Source organism: Parasteatoda tepidariorum, chromosome 1 (assembly GCF_982258835.1).
Source record: "Parasteatoda tepidariorum strain Cologne lab strain chromosome 1, Ptep-v5.0, whole genome shotgun sequence".
Taxonomy (NCBI): domain Eukaryota; kingdom Metazoa; phylum Arthropoda; class Arachnida; order Araneae; family Theridiidae; genus Parasteatoda; species Parasteatoda tepidariorum.
The window spans coordinates 136,049,497-136,076,645 of record NC_141755.1 but is presented as its reverse complement, the minus strand read 5'-3'; the positions used below and the strand labels follow the sequence as shown (position 1 = coordinate 136,076,645).

General features: G+C 33.6%; 1 protein-coding gene across 7 annotated transcripts in view; it reads right to left on the bottom strand.

Annotated features, from left to right (window-relative positions):
* LOC147817049 (transcription-associated protein 1-like) overlaps positions 1-27,149 on the bottom strand; it is an 84,420-nt gene that overhangs the window by 24,300 nt on the left and 32,971 nt on the right. The window lies entirely within an intron of this gene.

Sequence of the window (27,149 nt, the reverse complement as noted above, 5' to 3'; positions counted from 1 at the left end):
TTACTTTACGTCGCACTGGAGCTGCACAATGGGTTATTGGCGACGGTCTGGGAAACATCCCGGAGGATGATCCGAAGACATGCCATCACAATTTTGATCCTGTGCGGAAGGGATGGTACCCCCGCTTCGGTAGCCCGACGACCTGCGCGCGAAGTCGAGCACTTTACGGTAGCACAGTTTAACGAGGACCAATACCGCACACCCTCGGTCCCTACGCCGACTGATCCAAGTGGCCACCCACCCGCACACTGACCTTAGCCAGTGATGCTTGACTTCGGTGATATGCTGGGAACCGTGTCTTAACGATCAGTCCACTGCGGGACTTTCTTTTTTACAATGTCGGACATAATAAATATAAATAAATCACTGAATAAAACCAAGGCTTAACTCGATCTGCCGCTGACGTTTGCCGCAGCGCCAGCGTGTGACGGCAGATCGAGTTAAGCCTGGATAAAACAAAAAACTTCGTTGTCATTAGTAGGGAACGTATCATCTTTCAAGCAATTTGAGTATTAATAAATTATTTATAAATAAAAATTTTTTTAGTTTAAAGATAAAAAAATTCTTTTTTGTTTTTTGCCCCATCATTCGATCATCAGACTATTTAATACCCGGTAACATAATACGTGGTCCAATTAAAATATTATGGGTCAATATTAAGGTCTGATATCGGGCCTTGCGTTAATATTGAAAATTGACTTCGAAACGCCTCGTCCTAAAAGTTTTTAGAAGACGAATTTCCTCATTTTAAAGCGATTGAACGCACTATTTTAGATATGCGTACATAGTGAACAACAGGGCCACATTGTGTACCCCCTATGAGGTCTATAATTATTTCCTCAGGTAGGGTACTCCATAATCCGGTAATATGATACGTGGTCCTATTTGAATATTATAGGTTAATATAAGAGGGAGATATATGACCATATTTTTATACAGAAAATAGACTTCGAATTTCTTCATTTAAAAGTTCATTAAAAGTCTGTGAGAAAGTTAGATTTGAAGGCACGGAGGTCCCGGGATCGACACACTGCAACGGTCGACTTTGAATTTTTTTTATTAATTTTATATTATGTTTATTAAAATACTTTTCAACAATTTAACGTGAATCAAGTGTTCTGTATATAGAAATAACTATTTTTCTTTTCTGAAATAGCGAATAATAGCTAATAAACGGTAAAATTTTGATAATTTTTATTTATTTATTTATGTTATTTTTTAACTTTTTTTTCAATATTTTTAAGTAAATAAAGTGTTCTGTACATGAAAAAAATTATTATTTTTTTGTTTAAGAGTGAATAATGACTGAAAAAGGGACAAAAGTCGTATCAGGAGGCACTCACACATCACACCCCGTACATCCCTATAATATTAACCTATAAATTTAAAATTGGGGCAGAAATTGGAGTTTAATGTGACGAACAACTGTACCCGAGGACATTTTTATAGACCCATTAGTGGGCCGAAAATGGGCCAAAATAAGTTTGTTTACTAACCGGGATAAGGTGTTTTAAGCTAAATATTCGCGGAGTAGGCATGTGAAGCATGGCGCTGTTGGTAAAGCTGTGAGGGAAGTTAGATTTGTTGTTTCGGGGGCCATGGGATCGAAACCCTGCGAGGGTCGACATTCGGGTTTTTTCTTTTCTTTATATTATTTTTTTCAATATATTTTTTGATATTTTAACCTGAATCAAGTGTTCTGTATATAAAAAAAAACTAATTTTTCTTTGGGATATAGCGAATAATAGCTAATAAACGGATAAATTTCGGATAATTTTTATTTATTTATTTATTCTAATTTATATCGTTTTTTTAACTTCTTTTTAATATTTTAAAGCGAATAAAGTGTTCTATATGTGAAAAGAAATATTTTTCTTTGTTAAGGAGCGAATAATGGCTGAAAAAGGGACAGTAGTCATATCAGGAGGCACGCACACATCACACCTCGTAACTCCCAGTAATATTAACCTATACATTTAAAACTCCGCCCAAAACTAGAATTTAATGTATCGAACAATTGTGCCGAAGGATTTTTTTATATACCAATTAGTGGGCCCGCAATCTGCCAAAATAAGTTTTGTTTACTAACCGGGAGGAGGTGCTTTAAGCTAAATATTCGCGGGGCAGGCATATGAATCATGGCGCAGTTGGTGAAGCTGTGTGGCAAGTTAGATTTGCTATTCCGGGGGCCATGGGTTCGAAACCCTGCGACGATCGACATTTAACATCTTTCTTTTTTAATATTTTTTTTTATTAATATATTTTTTGATATTTTAACTTGAATCAAGTGTTCTGTATGCAAAAAAAAAAAAGCAATTTTTTGTAGGGCGAAGTAGCGAAAAATAGCTAATAAACGAATAAATTTCGGATAATTTTTATTTATTTATTTATTCTAATTTATATTATTTTTTTTAACTTCTTTTTAATATTTTAAAGCGAATGAAGTGTTCTATATGTGAAAAGAAATATTTTTCTTTGTTAAAGAGCGAATAATGGCTGAAAAAGGGACAGAAGTCATATCAGGAGGCACGCACACATCACACCTCGTAACTCCCTATAATATTAACCTATAAATTTCAAACTCCGCCCAAAATTAGAATTTAATGGATCGAACAATTTTACCGAAGGATTTTTATATACCAATTAGTGGGCCCACAATCTGCCAAAATAAGTTTTGTTTACTAACCGGGAGCAGGTGTTTTAAGCTAAATATTCGCGGGGCAGGCATATGAATCATGGCGCAGTTGGTAAAGCTGTGTGGCAAGCTAGATTTGCTGTTCCGGGGGCCATGGGTTCGAAACCCTGCGGCGATCGACATTTAACATCTTTTTTTTTTTAATATTTTTTTTTTATTAATATATTTTTTGATATTTTAACTTGAATCAAGTGTTCTGTATGCAAAAAAAAAACACAATTTTTTGTAGGGCGAAGTAGCGAAAAATAGCTAATAAACGAATAAATTTCGGATAATTTTTATTTATTTATTTATTCTAATTTATATTATTTTTTTTAACTTCTTTTTAATATTTTAAAGCGAATGAAGTGTTCTATATGTGAAAAGAAATATTTTTCTTTGTTAAAGAGCGAATAATGGCTGAAAAATGGACAGAAGTCATATCAGGAGGCACGCACACATCACACCTCGTAACTCCCTATAATATTGACCTATAAATTTCAAACTCCGCCCAAAATTAGAATTTAATGTATCGAACAATTGCACCGAAGGATTTTTTTACATACCGATTAGTGGGCCCGCAATCTGCCAAAATAAGTTTTGTTTACTAACCGGGAGCAGGTGTTTTTAGCTAAATATTCGCGGGGCAGGCATATGAATCATGGCGCAGTTGGTAAAGCTGTGTGGCAAGTTAGAGTTGTTGTCCCGGGGGCCATGGGTTCAAATCCCTGCGAGTATCGACATTCATATTTTTTGTTATCTTTATATTATTATTTTAAATATATATTTTGATATTTTAACGCGAATCAAGTGTTCTGTATATAAAAAAAAACTATTTTTTCATGGTGAAATAGCGAATAATAGCTAATAATCGGATAAATTTCAGATAAATTTTATTTATTTATTTATTTTAATTTATATTATTTTTTTAAACTTCTTTTCAATATTTGAATGCGAATAAAGTGTCAAATATGTCAAAAGAAATATTTTTCTTTGTTAAGGAGCGAATAAGGGCTGAAAAAGGGGCAGAAGTCATATCAGGAGGAACGCACACATCACACCCCATAACTCCTTATAATATTTACCTATAATTTACAAACTCCGCCAAAAATTAGAATTTAATGAATCGAAAAATTATACTAATGGATTTTTTTATATAACAATTAGTGGGCCCACAATCTGCCAAAATAAGTTTTGTTTACTAACCGGGAGCAGGTGTTTTAAGCTAAATATTCGCGGGGCAGGCATATGAATCATGGCGCAGTTGGTAAAGCTGTGTGGTAAGTTAGATTTGTTGTCCCGGGGGCCATGTGTTCCAATCCCTGCGAGGGTCGACATTAATATTTTTTCTTATCTTTATATTATTATTTTAAATATATTTTTTTGATATTTTAACGTGAATCAAGTGTTCTGTATATAAAAAAAAAACTATTTTTTCTTGGGGAAATAGCGAATAATAGCTAATAATCGGATAAATTTCAGATAAATTTTATTTATTTATTTATTTTAATTTATATTATTTTTTAACTGCTTTTCAATATTTTAATACGAATAAAGTGTCAAATATGTCAAAAGAAATATTTTTCTTTGTTAAAGAGCGAATAATGGCTGAAATAGGGACGGAAGTCATATCAGGAGGCACGCACACATCACACCCCGTAAATCCCTATAATATTTACCTATAAATTTCAAACTCCGCCCAAAATTAGAATTTAATGTATCAAGCAACTGTACCGAAGGAATTTTTTATATACCGATTAGTGGGCCCACAATCTGCCAAAATAAGTTTTGTTTACTAACCGGGAGGAGGTGTTTTAAGCTAAATATTCGCGGGACAGGCATATGAATCATGGCGCAGTTGGTAAACCTAGGTGGCAAGTTAGATTTGTTGTTCCGGGGGCCATGGGTTCGAAACCCTGCAACGGTCGACATTCAAATTTTTCCTTTTTTTTATATTATTTTTTTTTAATATATTTTTTTAAATTTTAACCTGAATTAAGTGTTCTGTATATAAAAAAAATACTATTTTTTCTTTGGGAAATAGCGAATAATAGCTAATAAACGGATAAATTTCGGATAATTTTTATTTATTTTAATTTATATTATTTTTTTAACTTCTTTTCTATATTTTTAAGCGAATAAAGTGTTCTATATGTGAAAAGAAATATTTTTCTTTGTTAAGGAGCGAATAATGGCTGAAAAAGCGACAGAAGTCATATTAGGAGGCACGCACACATCACACCTCGTAGCTCCCTATAATATTAACCTATAAATTTCAAACTCCGCCCAAAATTAGAATTTAATGGATCGAACAATTTTACCGAAGGATTTTTATATACCAATTAGTGGGCCCACAATCTGCCAAAATAAGTTTTGTTTACTAACCGGGAGGAGGTGTTTTAAGCTAAATATTCGCGGGGCAGACACATGAATCATGGCGCAGTTGGTAAAGCTGTGTGGCAAGTTAGATTTGCTGTTCCGGGGGCCATGGGTTCGAAACCCTGCGACGATCGACATTTAACATCTTTTTTTTTTAATATTTTTTTTTATTAATATATTTTTTGATATTTTAACTTGAATCAAGTGTTCTGTATGCAAAAAAAAAAAAAATTTTTTTTGTAGGGCGAAGTTGCGAAAAATAGCTAATAAACGAATAAATTTCGGATAATTTTTATTTATTTATTTATTCTAATTTATATTATTTTTTTTAACTTCTTTTTAATATTTTAAAGCGAATGAAGTGTTCTATATGTGAAAAGAAATATTTTTCTTTGTTAAAGAGCGAATAATGGCTGAAAAAGGGACAGAAGTCATATCAGGAGGCACGCACACATCACACCTCGTAACTCCCTATAATATTAACCTATAAATTTCAAACTCCGTCCAAAATTAGAATTTAATGGATCGAACAATTTTACCGAAGGATTTTTATATACCAATTAGTGGGCCCACAATCTGCCAAAATAAGTTTTGTTTACTAACCGGGAGGAGGTGTTTTAAGCTAAATATTCGCGGGGCAGGCATATGAATCATGGCGCAGTTGGTAAAGCTGTGTGGCAAGTTAAATTTGCTGTTCCGGGGGCCATGGGTTCGAAACCCTGCGACGATCGACATTTAACATCTTTTTTTTTTAATATTTTTTTTTATTAATATATTTTTTGATATTTTAACTTGAATCAAGTGTTCTGTATGCAAAAAAAAAAAAAATTTTTTTTGTAGGGCGAAGTTGCGAAAAATAGCTAATAAACGAATAAATTTCGGATAATTTTTATTTATTTATTTATTCTAATTTATATTATTTTTTTTAACTTCTTTTTAATATTTTAAAGCGAATGAAGTGTTCTATATGTGAAAAGAAATATTTTTCTTTGTTAAAGAGCGAATAAAGGCTGAAAAAGGGGCAGAAGTCATATCAGGAGGAACGCACACATCACACCACGTAACTCCTTATAATATTAACCTATAAATTTCAAACACCGCCCAAAATTAGAATTTAATGTATCGAAAAATTGTACTGAAGGATTTTTTTATATACCAATTAGAGGGCCCACAATCTGCCAAAATAAGTTTTGTTTACTAACCGGGAGGAGGTGTTTTAAGCTAAATATTCGCGGGACAGGCATATGAATCATGGCGCATTTGGTAAACCTAGGTGGCAAGTTAGATTTGTTGTTCCGGGGGCCATGGGTTCGAAACCCAGCGAAGGTCGACATTTAAATTTTTTCTCTTTTTTTATATTATTTTTGTAATAAATTTTTTGATATTTTAACGTGAATCAAGTGTTCTGTATACAAAAAAAAAACTATTTTTTCTTTGGGAAATAGCGAATAATAGCTAATAATCGGATAAATTTCGGATAAATTTTATTTATTTATTTATTTTAATTTTTATTATTTTTTTAACTTCTTTTCAATATTTTTAAGCGAATAAAGTGTTCTATATGTGAAAAGAAATATTTTTCTTTTTTAAGGAGCGAATAATGGCTGAAAAAGCGACAGAAGTTATATTAGGAGGCACGCACACATCACACCTTGTAACTCCCTATAATATTAGCCTATAAATTTCAAACTCCGCCCGAAATTAGAATTTAATGTATCGAACAATTTTACCGAAGGATTTTTTTATATACCAATTAGTGGGCCCACAATCTGCCAAAATAAGTTTTGTTTACTAACCGGGAGGAGGTGTTTTAAGCTAAATATTCGCGGGGCAGGCATATGAATCATGGCGCAGTTGGTAAAGCTGTGTGGCAAGTTAGATTTGCTATTCCGGGGGCCATGGGTTCGAAACCCTGCGACGATCGACATTTAACATCTTTCTTTTTTAATATTTTTTTTTATTAATATATTTTTTGATATTTTAACTTGAATCAAGTGTTCTGTATGCAAAAAAAAAAAACAATTTTTTGTAGGGCGAAGTAGCGAAAAATAGCTAATAAACGAATAAATTTCGGATAATTTTTATTTATTTATTTATTCTAATTTATATTATTTTTTTTAACTTCTTTTTAATATTTTAAAGCGAATGAAGTGTTCTATATGTGAAAAGAAATATTTTTCTTTGTTAAAGAGCGAATAATGGCTGAAAAATGGACAGAAGTCATATCAGGAGGCACGCACACATCGCACTCCGTAACTCCTTATAATATTAACCTAATAATTTCAAACTCCGCCCAAAATTAGAATTTAATGTATCGAAAAATTGTACTGAAGGATTTTTTTATATACCAATTAGTGGGCCCACAATCTGCCAAAATAAGTTTGGTTTACTCACCGGGAAAAGATGTTTTAAGCTAAATATTCGCGGGACAGGCATATGAATCATGGCGCAGTTGGTAAAGCTGTGTGGCAAGTTAGATTTGTTGTCCCGGGGACCATGGGCTCAATTCCCTGCGAGGGTCGACATTCATATTTTTTCTTATCTTGATATTATTATTTTAAATATATTTTTTGATATTTTAACGTGAATCAAGTGCTCTGTATATAAAAAAAAAAACTATTTTTTCTTGGGGATATAGCGAATAATAGCTAATAATCGGATAAATTTCAGATAAATTTTATTTATTTATTTATTTTAATTTATATTATTTTTTTTATCTTCTTTTCAATATTTTTAAGCGAATAAAGTGTTCTATATGTGAAAAGAAATATTTTTCTTTGTTAAGGAGCGAATATGGGCTGAAAAAGGGACAGTAGTCATATCAGGAGGCACGCACACATCACACCTCGTAACTCCCTATAATATTAACCTATAAATTTCAAACTCCGCCCAAAATTAGAATTTAATGTATCGAACAATTTTACTGAAGGATTTTTTTATATACCAATCAGTGGGCCCACAATCTGCCAAAATATGTTTTGTTTACTAACCGGGAGGAGGGGTTTTAAGCTAAATATTCGCGGTTCAGGCATATGAATCATGGCGCAGTTGGTAAAGCTGTGTGGCAGGTTATATTTGCTGTTCCGGGTGCCATGGGTTCGAAACCCTACGACGATCGACATTCAAATTTTTTCTTTTTTTTAATATTATTTTTTTTAACATATTTTTCGATATTTTAACTCGAATCAAGTGTTCTGTATACAAAAAAAAAAAAAAAAAACAATTTTTTGGGGGGAAGTAGCGAATAATAGCTAATAATCGGATAAATTTCGGATAAATTTCATTTATTTATTTATTTTATTTTATATTATTTTTTTAACTTCTTTTCAATATTTTAACAAAGAAAGATGCACAATTTTACTCTTAGTACACCTTACGCATTAGAATCTATCGAATATATTGTAAAAATAATTTCAAACAATGGAAATAAACCAATTTTCCTGGATTTTTCCAATTTTTACCCATTATTCGCCATTTTCTCAAATTAAAAAAATTATTTCCTATATGTAGGACCCTCTTAAATATGGAAAAACGCATTGAAAAAATAATATAATACAAAAGTATCGGAAGAAAAAAAAAGAAATTTTTTGAAAAAATGATAACGCTGGGATTCGAACCTGCGCCCCCTCTCCCCTGCCGTCAGTTACTTGTCCCGTGCCCTGACCACAATACCACTAGAACACGAGAAGCCGGACACAATTTCTCTTCAAAAGTCCTCTTTCTGTCAGCTATCCAATAGAACTTTGAGGGGCCCTCTGCACCACCTAATTCATCTATAAAAATTTCCTGCAGCAGATATGTTTGGACCATAGACCCCTACTTAAGGTTCGAGTTTGAAAATTATAACTTAATATTCAAGGGAGTTAGACGACTTCGAAATTCGAACCTCACCCCGCCATTTTTTTTTATCTATTATATGTTTATTAATATTCCATTATGCGTTCTTTAACAAAGGAAGATGCTCAATTTTACTCTTAGTACACCTTACGCTTTAGAAACTGTCGAATATATTGTAAAAATAATTTAAAACAATGGAAATAAACCAATTTTCCTGGATTTTTCCAGTTTTTACCCATTATTCGCCACTTTCTCAAATTGAAAAAATTATTTCCTATATGTAGGACCCTCTTTAATATGGAAAAACTCATTGAAAAAATAATATAATACAAAATTATCGGAGGAAAAAAAAAAGAAATTTTTTGAAAACATGATAACGCTGATATTCGACCCTGCGCCCCCTCGCCCCTGCCGTCAATTACTAGTCCCGTGTCCTGACCACAATACCACTTGAACACGAGAAGCCGGACACAATTTCTCTTCAAAAGTCCTCTTTCTGTCAGCTGTCCAATGGAACTTTGAGGGGCCCCCTGCTCCCCCTAATTCATCTATAAAAATTTCCTGCAGCAGATATGTTTGGACCATAGACCCCTACTTAAGGTTCGAGTTTGAAAATTATAACTTAATATTCAAGGGAGTTAGACGGCTTCGAAATTCGAACCCAACCCCGCCATTTTTTTTATATTTATTATATGTTTATTAATATTCCATTATGCGTTCTTTAACAAAGAAAGATGCACAATTTTACTCTTAGAACACCTTACGCATTAGAAACTGTCGAATATATTGTAAAAATAATTTAAAACAATGGAAATAAACCAATTTTACTGGATTTTTCCAGTTTTTACCCATTATTCGCCATTTTCTCAAATTAAAAAATTTTTTTCCTATATGTAGGACCCTCTTAAATATGGAAAAACAGATTGAAAAAATAATATAATACAAAATTATCGGAAGAAAAAAAAAGAAATTTTTTGAAAAAATGATAACGATGGGATTCGAACCTGCCCCCCCTCGCCCCAGCTGTCAGTTACTTGTCCCGTGTCCTGACCACAATACCACCAGAACACGAGAAGCCGGACACAATTTCTCTTCAAAAGTCCTCTTTCTGTCAGCTATCCAATAGAACTTTGAGGGGCCCCCTGCTCCCCCTAATTCATCTATAAAAATTTCCTGCACCAGATATGCTTGGACCATAGACCCCTACTTAAGGTTCGAGTTTGAAAATTATAACTTAATATTCAAGGGAGTTAGACGACTTCGAAATTCGAACCCCTCCCCGCCATTTTTTTAAATTTATTATATGTTTATTAATATTCCATTATGCGTTCTTTAACAAAGGAAGATGCACAATTTTACTCTTAGTACACCTTACGCATTAGAAACTGTCGAATATATTGTAAAAATAATTTAAAACAATGGAAATAAACCAATTTTCCTGGATTTTTCCAGTTTTTACCCATTATTCGCCATTTTCTCAAGTTAAAAAAATTATTTCCTATATGTAGGACCCTCTTAAATATGGAAAAACACATTGAAAAAATAATATAATACAAAATTATCGGAAGAAAAAAAAAGAAATTTTTTGAAAAAATGATAACGCTGGGATTCGAACCTGCGCCCCCTCGAACCTGCCGTCAGTTACTTGTCTCGTGTCCTGACCACAATACCACTAGAACACGAGAAGCCGGACACAATTTCTCTTCAAAAGTCCTCTTTCTGTCAGCTATCCAATAGAACTTTGAGTTGCCCCCTGCTCCCCCTAATTCATCTATAAAAATTTCCTGCAGCAGATATGTTTGGATCATAGACCCCTACTCAGGATCCGAGTTTGAAAATTATAACTTAGTATTAAAGGGAGTTAGAGGGCTTCGAAATTCGAACCCCACCCCGCCATTTTTTTTTATTTATTATATTTTTATTATTATTCCATTATGCGTTCTTTAACAAAGAAAGATGCACAATTTTACTCATAGAACACCTTACGCATTAGAAATTGACGAATATATTGTAAAAATTATTTAAAACAATGGAAATAAGCCAATTTTCCTGGATTTTTCCAGTTTTTACCCACTATTCGCCATTTTCTCAATTTAAAAAAATTATTTCCTATATGTAGGGCCCTCTGAGATTTGGAAAAACACCTTGAAAAAATAATATAATGCAGAATAATCGAAAGAAGAAAAAAAAGAAATTTTTTTGAAAAGTTGATAAAGCTGGGATTCGAACCTGCGCCCCCTCGCCCCTGTGTTCAGTTACTTGTTCCGTGTCCTGACCACAATGCCACTAGAACACGAGAAGCCGGACACAATTTCTCTTCAAAAGTCCTCTTTCTGTCAGCTATCCAATAGAACTTTGAGGGGCCCCCTGCTCCCCTTAATTCATCTATAAAAATTTCCTGCAGCAGATATGTTTGGACCATAGACCCCTACTTAAGGTTCGAGTTTGAAAATTATAACTTAATATTCAAGGGAGTTAGACGACTTCGAAATTCGAACCTCACCCCGCCATTTTTTTTTATCTATTATATGTTTATTAATATTCCATTATGCGTTCTTTAACAAAGGAAGATGCTCAATTTTACTCTTAGTACACCTTACGCATTAGAAACTGTCGAATATATTGTAAAAATAATTTAAAACAATGGAAATAAACCAATTTTCCTGGATTTTTCCAGTTTTTACCCATTATTCGCCATTTTCTCAAATTGAAAAAATTATTTCCTATTTGTAGGACCCTCTTAAATATGGAAAAACTCATTGAAAAAATAATATAATACAAAATTATCGGAAGAAAAAAAAAGAAATTTTTTGAAAACATGATAACGCTGGGATTCGAACCTGCGGCCCCTCGCCCCTGCCGTCAGTTACTAGTCCCGTGTCCTGACCACAATACCACTAGAACACGAGAAGCAGGACACAATTTCTCTTCAAAAGTCCTCTTTCTGTAAGCTATCCAATAGAACTTTGAGGGGGCCCCTGCTCCCCTTAATTCATCTATAAAAATTTCCTGCAGCATATATGTTTGGACCATAGACCCCTACTTAAGGTTCGAGTTTGAAAATTATAACTTAATATTCAAGGGAGTTAGACGGCTTCGAAATTCGAACCCCACCCCGCCATTTTTTATTTTATTTATTATATGTTTATTAATATTCCATTATGCGTTATTTAACAAAGAAAGATGCACAATTTTACTCTTAGAACACCTTACGCATAAGAAACTGTCGAATATATTGTAAAAATAATTTAAAACAATGGAAATAAACCAATTTTCCTGGATTTTTCCAGTTTTTACCCATTATTCGCCATTTTCTCAAATTGAAAAAATTATTTCCTATTTGTAGGACCCTCTTAAATATGGTAAAACTCATTAAAAAAAAATTATAATACAAAATTATCGGAAGAAAAAAAAAGAAATTTTTGGAAAACATGATAACGCTGGGATTCGAACCTGCGCCCCCTCGCCCCTGCCGTCAGTTACTAGTCCCGTGTCCTGACCACAATACAGCTAGAACACGAGAAGCCGGACACAATTTCTCTTCAAAAGTCCTCTTTCTGTAAGCTATCCAATAGAACTTTGAGGGGCCCCCTGCTCCCCTTAATTCATCTATAAAAATTTCCTGCAGCAGATATGTTTGGACCATAGACCCCTACTTAAGGTTCGAGTTTGAAAATTATAACTTAATATTCAAGGGAGTTAGACGGCTTCGAAATTCGAACCCAACCCCGCCTTTTTTTTAAATTTATTATATGTTTATTAATATTCCATTATGCGTTCTTCAACAAAGAAAGATGCACAATTTTACTCTTAGTACACCTTACGCTTTAGAAACTGTCGAATATATTGTAAAAATAATTTAAAACAATGGAAATAAACCAATTTTCCTGGATTTTTCCAGTTTTTACCCATTATTCGCCATTTTCTCAAATTGAAAAAATTATTTCCTATATGTAGGACCCTCTTTAATATGGAAAAACTCATTGAAAAAATAATATAATACAAAATTATCGGAGGAAAAAAAAAGAAATTTTTTGAAAACATGATAACGCTGATATTCGACCCTGCGCCCCCTCGCCCCTGCCGTCAATTACTAGTCCCGTGTCCTGACCACAATACCACTTGAACACGAGAAGCCGGACACAATTTCTCTTCAAAAGTCCTCTTTCTGTCAGCTGTCCAATGGAACTTTGAGGGGCCCCCTGCTCCCCCTAATTCATCTATAAAAATTTCCTGCAGCAGATATGTTTGGACCATAGACCCCTACTTAAGGTTCGAGTTTGAAAATTATAACTTAATATTCAAGGGAGTTAGACGGCTTCGAAATTCGAACCCAACCCCGCCATTTTTTTTATATTTATTATATGTTTATTAATATTCCATTATGCGTTCTTTAACAAAGAGAGATGCACAATTTTACTCTTAGAACACCTTACGCATTAGAAACTGTCGAATATATTGTAAAAATAATTTAAAACAATGGAAATAAACCAATTTTACTGGATTTTTCCAGTTTTTACCCATTATTCGCCATTTTCTCAAATTAAAAAATTTTTTTCCTATATGTAGGACCCTCTTAAATATGGAAAAACAGATTGAAAAAATAATATAATACAAAATTATCGGAAGAAAAAAAAAGAAATTTTTTGAAAAAATGATAACGCTGGGGTTCGAACCTGCGCCCCCTCGCCCCAGCCGTCAGTTACTTGTCCCGTGTCCTGACCACAATACCACCAGAACACGAGAAGCCGGACACAATTTCTCTTCAAAAGTCCTCTTTCTGTCAGCTATCCAATAGAACTTTGAGGGGCCCCCTGCTCCCCCTAATTCATCTATAAAAATTTCCTGCACCAGATATGTTTGGACCATAGACCCCTACTTAAGGTTCGAGTTTGAAAATTATAACTTAATATTCAAGGGAGTTAGACGACTTCGAAATTCGAACCCCTCCCCGCCATTTTTTTTTATTTATTATATGTTTATTAATATTCCATTATGCGTTCTTTAACAAAGGAAGATGCACAATTTTACTCTTAGTACACCTTACGCATTAGAAACTGTCGAATATATTGTAAAAATAATTTAAAACAATGGAAATAAACCAATTTTCCTGGATTTTTCCAGTTTTTACCCATTATTCGCCATTTTCTCAAGTTAAAAAAATTATTTCCTATATGTAGGACCCTCTTAAATATGGAAAAACACATTGAAAAAATAATATAATACAAAATTATCGGAAGAAAAAAAAAGAAATTTTTTGATAAAATGATAACGCTGGGATTCGAACCTGCGTCCCCTCGCCCCAGCCGTCAGTTACTTGTCCCGTCTCCTGACCACAATACCACCAGAACACGAGAAGCCTGACACAATTTCTCTTCAAAAGTCCTCTTTCTGTCAGCTATCCAATAGAACTTTGAGGGGCCCCTGCTCCCCCTAATTAATCTATAAAAATTTCCTGCAGCAGATATGTTTGGACCATAGACCCCTACTTAAGGTTAGAGTTTGAAAATTATAACTTAATATTCAAGGGAGTTAGACGGCTTCGAAATTCGAACCCCACCCCGCCATTTTTTTTTATTTATTATATGTTTATTAATATTCCATTATGCGTTCTTTAACAAAGAAAGATACACAATTTTACTCTTAGAACACCTTACACATTAGAAACTGTCGAATATATTGTAAAAATAATTTAAAACAATGGAAATAAACCAATTTTACTGGATTTTTCCAGTTTTTACCCATTATTCGATATTTTCTCAAATTACAAAAATTTTTTCCTATATGTAGGACCCTCTTAAATATGGAAAAACACATTGAAAAAATAATATAATACAAAATTATCGGAAGAAAAAAAAAGAAATTTTTTGAAAAAATGATAACGCTGGGATTCGAACCTGCGCCCCCTCGAACCTGCCGTCAGTTACTTGTCTCGTGTCCTGACCACAATACCACTAGAACACGAGAAGCCGGACACAATTTCTCTTCAAAAGTCCTCTTTCTGTCAGCTATCCAATAGAACTTTGAGTTGCCCCCTGCTCCCCCTAATTCATCTATAAAAATTTCCTGCAGCAGATATGTTTGGATCATAGACCCCTACTCAGGATCCGAGTTTGAAAATTATAACTTAGTATTAAAGGGAGTTAGAGGGCTTCGAAATTCGAACCCCACCCCGCCATTTTTTTTTATTTATTATATTTTTATTATTATTCCATTATGCGTTCTTTAACAAAGAAAGATGCACAATTTTACTCATAGAACACCTTACGCATTAGAAATTGACGAATATATTGTAAAAATTATTTAAAACAATGGAAATAAGCCAATTTTCCTGGATTTTTCCAGTTTTTACCCACTATTCGCCATTTTCTCAATTTAAAAAAATTATTTCCTATATGTAGGGCCCTCTGAGATTTGGAAAAACACCTTGAAAAAATAATATAATGCAGAATAATCGAAAGAAGAAAAAAAAGAAATTTTTTTGAAAAGTTGATAAAGCTGGGATTCGAACCTGCGCCCCCTCGCCCCTGTGTTCAGTTACTTGTTCCGTGTCCTGACCACAATGCCACTAGAACACGAGAAGCCGGACACAATTTCTCTTCAAAAGTCCTCTTTCTGTCAGCTATCCAATAGAACTTTGAGGGGCCCCCTGCTCCCCTTAATTCATCTATAAAAATTTCCTGCAGCAGATATGTTTGGACCATAGACCCCTACTTAAGGTTCGAGTTTGAAAATTATAACTTAATATTCAAGGGAGTTAGACGACTTCGAAATTCGAACCTCACCCCGCCATTTTTTTTTATCTATTATATGTTTATTAATATTCCATTATGCGTTCTTTAACAAAGGAAGATGCTCAATTTTACTCTTAGTACACCTTACGCATTAGAAACTGTCGAATATATTGTAAAAATAATTTAAAACAATGGAAATAAACCAATTTTCCTGGATTTTTCCAGTTTTTACCCATTATTCGCCATTTTCTCAAATTGAAAAAATTATTTCCTATTTGTAGGACCCTCTTAAATATGGAAAAACTCATTGAAAAAATAATATAATACAAAATTATCGGAAGAAAAAAAAAGAAATTTTTTGAAAACATGATAACGCTGGGATTCGAACCTGCGGCCCCTCGCCCCTGCCGTCAGTTACTAGTCCCGTGTCCTGACCACAATACCACTAGAACACGAGAAGCAGGACACAATTTCTCTTCAAAAGTCCTCTTTCTGTAAGCTATCCAATAGAACTTTGAGGGGGCCCCTGCTCCCCTTAATTCATCTATAAAAATTTCCTGCAGCATATATGTTTGGACCATAGACCCCTACTTAAGGTTCGAGTTTGAAAATTATAACTTAATATTCAAGGGAGTTAGACGGCTTCGAAATTCGAACCCCACCCCGCCATTTTTTATTTTATTTATTATATGTTTATTAATATTCCATTATGCGTTATTTAACAAAGAAAGATGCACAATTTTACTCTTAGAACACCTTACGCATAAGAAACTGTCGAATATATTGTAAAAATAATTTAAAACAATGGAAATAAACCAATTTTCCTGGATTTTTCCAGTTTTTACCCATTATTCGCCATTTTCTCAAATTGAAAAAATTATTTCCTATTTGTAGGACCCTCTTAAATATGGTAAAACTCATTAAAAAAAAATTATAATACAAAATTATCGGAAGAAAAAAAAAGAAATTTTTGGAAAACATGATAACGCTGGGATTCGAACCTGCGCCCCCTCGCCCCTGCCGTCAGTTACTAGTCCCGTGTCCTGACCACAATACAGCTAGAACACGAGAAGCCGGACACAATTTCTCTTCAAAAGTCCTCTTTCTGTAAGCTATCCAATAGAACTTTGAGGGGCCCCCTGCTCCCCTTAATTCATCTATAAAAATTTCCTGCAGCAGATATGTTTGGACCATAGACCCCTACTTAAGGTTCGAGTTTGAAAATTATAACTTAATATTCAAGGGAGTTAGACGGCTTCGAAATTCGAACCCAACCCCGCCTTTTTTTTAAATTTATTATATGTTTATTAATATTCCATTATGCGTTCTTCAACAAAGAAAGATGCACAATTTTACTCTTAGTACACCTTACGCTTTAGAAACTGTCGAATATATTGTAAAAATAATTTAAAACAATGGAAATAAACCAATTTTCCTGGATTTTTCCAGTTTTTACCCATTATTCGCCATTTTCTCAAATTGAAAAAATTATTTCCTATATGTAGGACCCTCTTTAATATGGAAAAACTCATTGAAAAAATAATATAATACAAAATTATCGGAGGAAAAAAAAAGAAATTTTTTGAAAACATGATAACGCTGATATTCGACCCTGCGCCCCCTCGCCCCTGCCGTCAATTACTAGTCCCGTGTCCTGACCACAATACCACTTGAACACGAGAAGCCGGACACAATTTCTCTTCAAAAGTCCTCTTTCTGTCAGCTGTCCAATGGAACTTTGAGGGGCCCCCTGCTCCCCCTAATTCATCTATAAAAATTTCCTGCAGCAGATATGTTTGGACCATAGACCCCTACTTAAGGTTCGAGTTTGAAAATTATAACTTAATATTCAAGGGAGTTAGACGGCTTCGAAATTCGAACCCAACCCCGCCATTTTTTTTATATTTATTTTATGTTTATTAATATTCCATTATGCGTTCTTTAACAAAGAAAGATGCACAATTTTACTCTTAGAACACCTTACGCATTAGAAACTGTCGAATATATTGTAAAAATAATTTAAAACAATGGAAATAAACCAATTTTACTGGATTTTTCCAGTTTTTACCCATTATTCGCCATTTTCTCAAATTAAAAAATTTTTTTCCTATATGTAGGACCCTCTTAAATATGGAAAAACAGATTGAAAAAATAATATAATACAAAATTATCGGAAGAAAAAAAAAGAAATTTTTTGAAAAAATGATAACGCTGGGGTTCGAACCTGCGCCCCCTCGCCCCAGCCGTCAGTTACTTGTCCCGTGTCCTGACCACAATACCACCAGAACACGAGAAGCCGGACACAATTTCTCTTCAAAAGTCCTCTTTCTGTCAGCTATCCAATAGAACTTTGAGGGGCCCCCTGCTCCCCCTAATTCATCTATAAAAATTTCCTGCACCAGATATGTTTGGACCATAGACCCCTACTTAAGGTTCGAGTTTGAAAATTATAACTTAATATTCAAGGGAGTTAGACGACTTCGAAATTCGAACCCCTCCCCGCCATTTTTTTTTATTTATTATATGTTTATTAATATTCCATTATGCGTTCTTTAACAAAGGAAGATGCACAATTTTACTCTTAGTACACCTTACGCATTAGAAACTGTCGAATATATTGTAAAAATAATTTAAAACAATGGAAATAAACCAATTTTCCTGGATTTTTCCAGTTTTTACCCATTATTCGCCATTTTCTCAAGTTAAAAAAATTATTTCCTATATGTAGGACCCTCTTAAATATGGAAAAACACATTGAAAAAATAATATAATACAAAATTATCGGAAGAAAAAAAAAGAAATTTTTTGATAAAATGATAACGCTGGGATTCGAACCTGCGTCCCCTCGCCCCAGCCGTCAGTTACTTGTCCCGTCTCCTGACCACAATACCACCAGAACACGAGAAGCCTGACACAATTTCTCTTCAAAAGTCCTCTTTCTGTCAGCTATCCAATAGAACTTTGAGGGGCCCCTGCTCCCCCTAATTAATCTATAAAAATTTCCTGCAGCAGATATGTTTGGACCATAGACCCCTACTTAAGGTTAGAGTTTGAAAATTATAACTTAATATTCAAGGGAGTTAGACGGCTTCGAAATTCGAACCCCACCCCGCCATTTTTTTTTATTTATTATATGTTTATTAATATTCCATTATGCGTTCTTTAACAAAGAAAGATACACAATTTTACTCTTAGAACACCTTACACATTAGAAACTGTCGAATATATTGTAAAAATAATTTAAAACAATGGAAATAAACCAATTTTACTGGATTTTTCCAGTTTTTACCCATTATTCGATATTTTCTCAAATTACAAAAATTTTTTCCTATATGTAGGACCCTCTTAAATATGGAAAAACACATTGAAAAAATAATATAATACAAAATTATCGGAAGAAAAAAAAAGAAATTTTTTGAAAAAATGATAACGCTGGGATTCGAACCTGCGCCCCCTCGAACCTGCCGTCAGTTACTTGTCTCGTGTCCTGACCACAATACCACTAGAACACGAGAAGCCGGACACAATTTCTCTTCAAAAGTCCTCTTTCTGTCAGCTATCCAATAGAACTTTGAGTTGCCCCCTGCTCCCCCTAATTCATCTATAAAAATTTCCTGCAGCAGATATGTTTGGATCATAGACCCCTACTCAGGATCCGAGTTTGAAAATTATAACTTAGTATTAAAGGGAGTTAGAGGGCTTCGAAATTCGAACCCCACCCCGCCATTTTTTTTTATTTATTATATTTTTATTATTATTCCATTATGCGTTCTTTAACAAAGAAAGATGCACAATTTTACTCATAGAACACCTTACGCATTAGAAATTGACGAATATATTGTAAAAATTATTTAAAACAATGGAAATAAGCCAATTTTCCTGGATTTTTCCAGTTTTTACCCACTATTCGCCATTTTCTCAATTTAAAAAAATTATTTCCTATATGTAGGGCCCTCTGAGATTTGGAAAAACACCTTGAAAAAATAATATAATGCAGAATAATCGAAAGAAGAAAAAAAAGAAATTTTTTTGAAAAGTTGATAAAGCTGGGATTCGAACCTGCGCCCCCTCGCCCCTGTGTTCAGTTACTTGTTCCGTGTCCTGACCACAATGCCACTGGAACACGAGAAGCCGGACACAATTTCTCTTCAAAAGTCCTCTTTCTGTCAGCTATCCAATAGAACTTTGAGGGGCCCCCTGCTCCCCTTAATTCATCTATAAAAATTTCCTGCAGCAGATATGTTTGGACCATAGACCCCTACTTAAGGTTCGAGTTTGAAAATTATAACTTAATATTCTAGGGAGTTAGACGGCTTCGAAATTCGAACCCCTCCCGGCCATTTTTTATTATTTATTATATGTTTATTAATATTCCATTATGCGTTCTTTAACAAAGAAAGATGCACAATTTTACTCTTAGAACACCTTACGCATAAGAAACTGACGAATATATTGTAAAAATAATTTAAAACAATGGAAATAAACCAATTTTCCTGGATTTTTCCAGTTTTTACCCATTTTTCGCCATTTTCTCAAATTAAAAAATTTATTTCCTATATGTAGGACCCTTTTAAATATGGAAAAACACATTGAAAAAATAATATAATACAAAATTATCGGAAGAAAAAAAAAGAAATTTTTTGAAAAAATGATAACGCTGGGATTCGAACCTGCGCCCCCTCTCCCCTGCCGTCAGTTACTTGTCCCGTGTCCTGACCACAATACCACTAGAACACGAGAAGCCGGACACAATTTCTCTTCAAAAGTCCTCTTTCTGTCAGCTATCCAATAGAACTTTGAGGGGCCCCCTGCACCACCTAATTCATCTATAAAAATTTCCTGCAGCAGATGTTTGGACCATAGACCCCTACTTAAGGTTCGAGTTTGAAAATTATAACTTAATATTCAAGGGAGTTAGACGGCTTCGAAATTCGAACCCAACCCCGCCTTTTTTTTAAATTTATTATATGTTTATTAATATTCCATTATGCGTTCTTTAACAAAGGAAGATGCACAATTTTACTCTTAGTACACCTTACGCATTAGAAACTGTCGAATATATTGTAAAAATAATTTAAAACAATGGAAATAAACCAATTTTCCTGGATTTTTCCAGTTTTTACCCATTATTCGCCATTTTCTCAAGTTAAAAAAATTATTTCCTATATGTAGGACCCTCTTAAATATGGAAAAACACATTGAAAAAATAATATAATACAAAATTATCGGAAGAAAAAAAAAGAAATTTTTTGATAAAATGATAACGCTGGGATTCGAACCTGCGTCCCCTCGCCCCAGCCGTCAGTTACTTGTCCCGTGTCCTGACCACAATACCACCAGAACACGAGAAGCCTGACACAATTTCTCTTCAAAAGTCCTCTTTCTGTCAGCTATCCAATAGAACTTTGAGGGGCCCCTGCTCCCCCTAATTAATCTATAAAAATTTCCTGCAGCAGATATGTTTGGACCATAGACCCCTACTTAAGGTTAGAGTTTGAAAATTATAACTTAATATTCAAGGGAGTTAGACGGCTTCGAAATTCGAACCCCACCCCGCCATTTTTTTTTATTTATTATATGTTTATTAATATTCCATTATGCGTTCTTTAACAAAGAAAGATACACAATTTTACTCTTAGAACACCTTACACATTAGAAACTGTCGAATATATTGTAAAAATAATTTAAAACAATGGAAATAAACTAATTTTACTGGATTTTTCCAGTTTTTACCCATTATTCGATATTTTCTCAAATTAAAAAAATTTTTTCCTGTATGTAGGACCCTCTTAAATATGGAAAAACACATTGAAAAAATAATATAATACAAAATTATCGGAAGAAAAAAAAAGAAATTTTTTGAAAAAATGATAACGCTGGGATTCGAACCTGCGCCCCCTCGAACCTGCCGTCAGTTACTTGTCTCGTGTCCTGACCACAATACCACTAGAACACGAGAAGCCGGACGCAATTTCTCTTCAAAAGTCCTCTTTCTGTCAGCTATCCAATAGAACTTTGAGTTGCCCCCTGCTCCCCCTAATTCATCTATAAAAATTTCCTGCCGCAGATATGTTTGGATCATAGACCCCTACTCAGGATCCGAGTTTGAAAATTATAACTTAATATTCAAGGGAGATAGACGGCTTCGAAATTCGAACCCCACCCCGCCATTTTTTTTTTATTTATTTTATGTTTATTAATATTCCATTATGCGTTCTTTAACAAAGAAAGATACACAATTTTACTATTAGAACACCTTACACATTAGAAACTGTCGAATATATTGTAAAAATAATTTAAAACAATGGAAATAAACCAATTTTCCTGGATTTTTCCAGTTTTTACCCATTTTTCGCCATTTTCTCAAGTTAAAAAAATTATTTCCTATATGTAGGACCCTCTTAAATATGGAAAAACACATTGAAAAAATAATATAATACAAAATTATCGGAAGAAAAAAAAAGAAATTTTTTGATAAAATGATAACGCTGGGATTCGAACCTGCGTCCCCTCGCCCCAGCCGTCAGTTACTTGTCCCGTGTCCTGACCACAATACCACCAGAACACGAGAAGCCTGACACAATTTCTCTTCAAAAGTCCTCTTTCTGTCAGCTATCCAATAGAACTTTGAGGGGCCCCTGGCCCCCCTAATTAATCCATAAAAATTTCCTGCAGCAGATATGTTTGGACCTTAGACCCCTTCTTAAGGTTAGAGTTTGAAAATTATAACTTAATATTCAAGGGAGTTAGACGGCTTCGAAATTCGAACCCCTCCCCGCCATTTTTTTTTATTTATTATATGTTTATTAATATTCCATTATGCGTTCTTTAACAAAGAAAGATACACAATTTTACTATTAGAACACCTTACACATTAGAAACTGTCGAATATATTGTAAAAATAATTTAAAACAATGGAAATAAACCAATTTTACTGGATTTTTCCAGTTTTTACCCATTATTCGCCATTTTCTCAAATTAAAAAAAATTTTTCCTATATGTAGGACCCTCTTAAATATGGAAAAACACATTGAAAAAATAATATAATACAAAATTATCGGAAGAAAAAAAAAGAAATTTTTTGAAAAAATGATAACGCTGGGATTCGAGCCTGCGACCCCTCGAACCTGCCGTCAGTTACTTGTCTCGTGTCCTGACCACAATACCACTAGAACACGAGAAGTCGGACACAATTTCTCTTCAAAAGTCCTCTTTCTGTCAGCTATCCAATAGAACTTTGAGTTGCCCCCTGCTCCCCCTAATTCATCTATAAAAATTTTCTGCAGCAGATATGTTTGGATCATAGACCCCTACTCAGGATCCGAGTTTGAAAATTATAACTTAGTATTAAAGGGAGTTAGACGGCCTCGAAATTCGAACCCCACCCCGCCATTTTTTTTTATTTATTATATTTTTATTATTATTCCATTATGCGTTCTTTAACAAAGAAAGATGCACAATTTTACTCATAGAACACCTTACGCATTAGAAATTGACGAATATATTGTAAAAATTATTTAAAACAATGGAAATAAGCCAATTTTCCTGGATTTTTCCAGTTTTTACCCACTATTCGCCATTTTCTCAATTTAAAAAAATTATTTCCTATATGTAGGGCCCTCTGAGATTTGGAAAAACACCTTGAAAAAATAATATAATGCAGAATAATCGAAAGAAGAAAAAAAAGAAATTTTTTTGAAAAGTTGATAAAGCTGGGATTCGAACCTGCGCCCCCTCGCCCCTGCCGTCAGTTACTTGTTCCGTGTCCTGACCACAATACCACTAGAACACGAGAAGCCGGACACAATTTCTCATCAAAAGTCCTCTTTCTGTCAGCTGTCCAATAGAACTTTGAGGGGCCCCTGCTCCCCCTAATTAATCTATAAAAATTTCCTGCAGCAGATATGTTTGGACCATAGACCCCTACTTAAGGTTAGAGTTTGAAAATTATAACTTAATATTCAAGGGAGTTAGACGGCTTCGAAATTCGAACCCCACCCCGCCATTTTTTTTTATTTATTATATGTTTATTAATATTCCATTATGCGTTCTTTAACAAAGAAAGATACACAATTTTACTCTTAGAACACCTTACACATTAGAAACTGTCGAATATATTGTAAAATAATTCAAAACAATGGAAATAAACCAATTTTACTGGATTTTTCCAGTTTTTACCCATTATTCGCCATTTTCTCAAATTAAAAAAATTTTTTCCTATATGTAGGACCCTCTTAAATATGGAAAAACACATTGAAAAAATAATATAATACAAAATTATCGGAAGAAAAAAAAAGAAATTTTTTGAAAAAATGATAACGCTGGGATTCGAACCTGCGCCCCCTCGAACCTGCCGTCAATTACTTGTCCCGTGTCCTGACCACTATACCACTAGAACACGAGAAGCCGGACACAATTTCTCTTCAAAAGTCCTCTTTCTGTCAGCTATCCAATCGAACTTTGAGGGGCCCCCTGCTCCCCCTAATTCATCTATAAAAATTTCCTGCAGCAGATATGTTTGGACCATAGACCCCTACTTAAGGTTCGAGTTTGAAAATTATAACTTAATATTCAAGGGAGTTAGACGGCTTCGAAATTCGAACCCCACCCCGCCATTTTTTTTATCTATTATATGTTTATTAATATTCCATTATGTGTTCTTTAATGCGAATAAAGTCTTTTATATGTGAAAAGAAATATTTTTCTTTGTTAAAGAGTGAATAAAGGCTGAAAAAGGGACAGAACTCATATCAGGAGGCTCGCACACATCACACCCCGTAACTCCCTATAATATTAATCTATACATTTCAAACTCCGCCCAAAATTAGAATTTAATGTATCGAACAATTGTACTGAAGAATGTTTTTATATACCGATTAGTGGGCCCACAATCTGCCAAAATAAGTTTTGTTTACTAACCGGGAGGAGGTGTTTTAAGCTAAATATTTTCGGGACAGGCATATGAATCATGGCACAGTTGGTAAAGCTGTGTGGCAAGTTAGATTTGTTGTCCCGGGGGCCATGGGTTCGAAACCCTGCGCGGGTCGACATTCATATTTTTTCTTATCTTTATATTATTATTTTAAATATATTTTTTGATATTTTAACGTGAATCAAGTGTTCTGTATATAAAAAAAACTATTTTTTCTTGGGGAAATAGCGAATAAAAGCTAATAATCGGATAAATTTCAGATAATTTTTATTTATTTATTTATTTTAATTTATATTATTTTTTTAACTTCTTTTCAATATTTTAATGCGAATAAAGTGTCAAATATGTCAAAAGAAATATTTTTCTTTGTTAAAGAGCGAATAATGGCTGAAAAGGGGACGGAAGTCATATCAGGAGGCACGCACACATTACACCCCGTAAATCCCTATAATATTTACCTATAAATTTCAAACTCCGCCCAAAATTAGAATTTAATGTATCAAGCAATTGTACCGAAGGATTTTTTTATAGACCTCTTAGTCGGCCCACAATGGGCCAAAATAAATTTTGTTTACTAACCGGGATAAAGTGTTTTAAGCTAAATATTCGCGGAGTAGGCATGTGAAGCATGGCGCTATTGGTAAAGTTGTGAGGCAAGTTCGATTTGTTGTTCCGGGGGCCATGGGTTCGAAACCCTGCGACGGTCGACATTCAAATTTTTTCTCTTTTTTTATATTATTTTTTTAATAAATTTTTTGATATTTTAACGTGAATCAAGTTTTTTGTATACAAAAAAAAACTATTTTTTCTTTGGGAAATAGCGAAAAATAGCTAATAAACGGAAAAATTTCGGATAATTTTTACTTATTTATTTATTTCAATTTATATTATTTTGTTAACTTCTTTTCAATATTTTTAAGTGAATAAAGTGTTCTATATGTGAAAAGAAATATTTTTCTTTGTTAAGGAGCGAATAATGGCTGAAAAAGGGACAGAAGTCATATCAGGAGGCACGCACACATCACACCTCGTAACTCCCTATAATATTAACCTATAAATTTCAAACTCCGCCCGAAATTAGAATTGATTGTATCGAACAATTTTACCGAAGGATTTTTTTATATACCAATTAGTGGGCCCACAATCTGCCAAAATAAATTTTGTTTACTGACCAGGAGCAGTTGCCCGCTACTGGAGGGGGTTCGAATCCCAGGGACGGACAAATTTTCAAAAAATGTTCTTTTTTTCTGTTTATTTTAATTAATATTATTTTTTTAATGTGTTTGTCGATATTCTGGTGGGTCCTGCATGTAGGAAATAATTTTTTTTATTAGGAAAATGTGAAAAAGCTGGAAAAATCCAGGAAAATCAATTTATTTGCTCTTTTTCGACTTCTTTTGTAACATTTTGAATATTTTAGCATGCATGGGGTGTTTTCTGTGTATGAAATCCAGCAAAGAAAGCGTAATGGAATAATAAAAAAAAAGAATAAAAATATAAAATGGCGCGAGTAAGGTTCAAATTTCGAGACCCCCTAGCTCCCTTCAATATCAAGGTATAATTTTCAAACTCGGACCCTAAGTAGGGGTCTATGGTCCATACATGGCTGCGGAAGAAAATTTTTAAAGGCTAATTAAAAATTATTTTTCGCATGGAATTATCTTTGATTGATATAATGAATTTTACATTTGTGTGCAAAACATTTGTCAGTTAGTTTAAAAAAAAATTTGATTTTTTTTTAACTAATTAAAAAAATTTATTAATTTTAAAACAAAATTTTCTTGACCAGTCTTAAATAAAAAATATAGAATAAAAGTTATTCTTCGCATGGAATTATCTTTGATTGATAAAATGAATTTTACATTTGTGTGCGTGATTCGTCAGTTTAAAAAAAATTTGAATTATGGCGAAATACCCAGAAAATAAAATTAACATTAAGGGGTCCAAACTTTGAACAGCTGTCCTGACCAAACTATTGGCAGAATTTGTACGAGATTGTCGCTAACGCCGTGTCTTTTGTCTGAAATCCCTATCTGAAGAAAAAAAAAAAGACTATTATTGAGTAAAAATACGTTTTTGCATCTGATTTCGCATCTTAAAATATTGTGTGCACTAATTAATTAGCAAATTTGAAGTCACCTCCTCGAACCATTGAATCCTAGAGCGTGAAAATCCGATTATCAAAAGTTATTTGGGTTTTTTATTTTGGGCACTGTACATTTATGAATTCAAAATAGTTTCTATTGCTGAACCGTTTCCAGCTTTCTCAGAGATCCTTTAGTATAAGTTACTTTATAACCGTCGTTGAACAGTTAACCCAATTTTGGGTTTACGACTACTAAAGTTCAACTCCGTAGACTTGTAACTTTGAACCCAAACCAGAAGACAAGGAAAAACCCTAGACGAACTATTGCGAGAAATTTGCCTTCATGGACCTTTTGATGGAACTTACATTGCTTCATTTTTATATTCTATCTACATTACAAAAGTGGCTCATTATCATTCACAGATATTTTTTTAAAAAAATTCTTATATATACATTATAATTTGACAATTTTGATAAAAAATTTTTTTTCTCAGTTCAAGCGGATTT